The following is a 2,838-nucleotide window of genomic DNA, read 5'->3' on the forward strand; positions in this document are numbered from 1 at the left end:
AAAAGCAGAGACATTACTTTGCCAACTAAGGTCCGTCTAGTCAAGGCTATGGTTTTTCCAGTGGTCACGTATGGATGTGAGAGTTGGACTATGAAGAAAGCTGAGCGCCGAAGAATTGATGTTTTTGAACTGTGGTGTTGGAGAAGACTCTTGAGAGTCCCTTGGACTGCAAGGAGATCCAACCAGTCCATTCTGAAGGAGATCAGCCCTGGGATTTCTTTGGAAGGAATGATGCTAAAGCTGAAACTCCAGTACTTTGGCCACCTCATGCGAAGAGTTGACTCATTGGAAAAGACTCTGATGCTGGGAGGGATTGGGGGCAGGAGGAGAAGGGGATGACAGAGGATGAGATGGCTGGATGGCATCACTGACTTGATGGACGTGAGTCTGAGTGAACTCCGGGAGTTGGTGATGGACGGGGAGGCCTGGCATACTGCAATTCACGGGGTTGCAAAAAGTTGGACACGACTGAGCGACTGAACTGACTGACTGACTGACAGACAGCAAGGTCCCACTGATGTAACATTTAGACTGACGTCCTACACTCAGATGAGAATTAAAAACAGCCAGTACCTAACTGGCCTGAAACCTGATTGTGTTCCTAGCTCAGGATTCCTGTAGTAAATCTGTCCCTGACTCAGGAATCGAACTGGTGTCTCCTGCATTGCAGGCAGATTCTTTACCAACTGAACTATCAGGGAAGCCCTATAAGTCCACACTAAGACACAAAAATAAACTAGGGTTTGTATATCACATAAAAAACTCCATAGTAAAAATAACATTAAAATGCTATCAAATTTCAACCATATTACAGTTTTTCTCCAATTAGCTTTCAAAATGCCTGGTTAACTGAATTAAAAGAAATTTTTAAAAATGTTTGCCCAGCATTTCAAAATGGTTATGGAGTATAACTTTTAAAATGTCAAAGTACGCTGTACATATTGCACTTTTCTGCTAGGCTGGGCTAGTATCCTCCATGGAAAGACACCAAAACTAGTGAATAAAATACACTTTAAAATCATACGTAATTGATTAATTTTCCTGAAATTATCATCATCACCACCAAAACCTTCCAGGACTTTGTAAGATTTGATTCCTTAAATACAGTTTTAAAGTTTAACTTAAGGAGAGGGAAAAAAATCCTCATATATTTGACTTATTTCCTTTTTTGGTCATTCATTGACCAAAGAAAATTTTAAACAAATTATGCTTCATATTTTCCAGCTTAACAAAAAGCTATGATCTCTATTATCCAAATTAAGAAAAATTTTACTAATCAGAAGCTATTAATTTTCAAAAGTCTATGTATGTCTCTCTGTAGGTCCCCTTAGAACCTTTCCAAACTTTCATAAACAATAGATTTTAATCAATTATGTACTAGAATCAAATTAGGTAAGAAAAACATTTTGCAAAAATAAAATAACTTCCCAACATGCTTGACAGAAACAAGCTATTCATTTGTGTTCCATTGAAGACATTACTGAAATCTGTCCAGTGGTTTATTTCCAGCTGGTCCACTATGAAATTCTTCAGAATGTTTTAAGATTGGCTGTAGCTAGAGTTCTAACTTCCATTTGGACCCTGTTCTCCTTCACTGTTTGGGGGAGGTTTTGGTTTCAGTATCTTACTAAGAATAGTTGCCATCTCTTTTGTCTCATCAAAATTTTTCCACTGCTCATACAGTTTTAAAATAACCCTGATTATTTCCAAGATCTTCTCCATATCCACAGAAAGCTTAGCAAACCACTGTCTGGCATCTTTCTGCTGTAGAACACAGGCTACATGCAGGCAAGCTAAAGCTATCATGAAAGGAGGATACAGTAGGCAAAGATCCCTTCTGTAGGTATTGTTCACTATCCTCCATGCAAGGCGAAGCAAAATGTCTTCTTGGCCCATGTTCTGCACATACTGGAGCAAAGGTCTATAAGGATGATACACTATCAAACAACAATCCATTAATTCTAAAAGACAGAATTTACATTCTAATATATGGTTCATCCTATAGGGAAATTCCTTTGGAAAGGCATATGAAAATCTAGTTTTCAAAACAGAAGTAGCAGCAGAAATCAATCTTGTATTTGAGCCTACTCCAAATTCCTCTACTTTGGATGCCAAAAGCACATAGGTAGGAGCCATTAATACAGGATCTATACTTTTCAGAGAATACCTTACATAGAATCTCTTGAAATAGACCATAGAAGTGGCAATAATTTGTCTTAATTTAAGATGTTCACCTAATGCTTGGATAACATTTGTAAAAAATATCTGTAATTTTTAATACTCTTTTACTGAGAGAAACTTTAAATCCTTTTGATGTTCCTTCAACAGATCTTGTTTATCAAAAATCCATTGCAAATAGTGTGAGCTCTGCCAAAATTTCCCTGCCATGGGACACAGCTTGCCCTGATAAAAAAGCACCAGCCAGCTGAGCAGCCCACGGAGTGACCATAGGCCCAGCCCACCCGGTTACCGTGCTCCTTGATCTGATGGGCTCGGCTCTGCTCCTCAGCAGCGACGGTGAGAGCCCCTTGAGTTTTTCTGTTTTTTTAATTCAGTTATTGTATTTTTCTTTTTTGGTCATAGTTTTGTTGAGATACAATTTACACATTTAATGTGGATAAATACCCAGAAGAGATTCAATTTCTCCACAATCTGTATTTTTCAATTATAAAATTTGTTTGGTTTTTATCTATATCTTTTGTTTCTTTGCTTATGCTTAGATTCTCTATTTTTTTCACTTGTTTCAAGTGTGTTCATAATTGAAGCATTTTTATGGTGGATGCTTTAAAATTCTTGTCAGTTTTAACATCTGTATCATCTTGATGGTGGCATCTGTTG

At 37.6% G+C, this 2,838-nt stretch overlaps 1 pseudogene; it reads right to left on the reverse strand.

Moving 5' to 3' along the window:
* Positions 1 to 1,553: 1,553 nt before the first annotated feature.
* Positions 1,554 to 2,388, reverse strand: LOC129640359 (cyclin-C-like; annotated as a pseudogene).
* Between the last annotated feature and the right edge of the window lie 450 nt (positions 2,389 to 2,838).

The sequence above is a fragment of the Bubalus kerabau genome, chromosome X, assembly GCF_029407905.1.
Source record: "Bubalus kerabau isolate K-KA32 ecotype Philippines breed swamp buffalo chromosome X, PCC_UOA_SB_1v2, whole genome shotgun sequence".
Taxonomy (NCBI): Eukaryota; Metazoa; Chordata; class Mammalia; order Artiodactyla; family Bovidae; genus Bubalus; species Bubalus kerabau.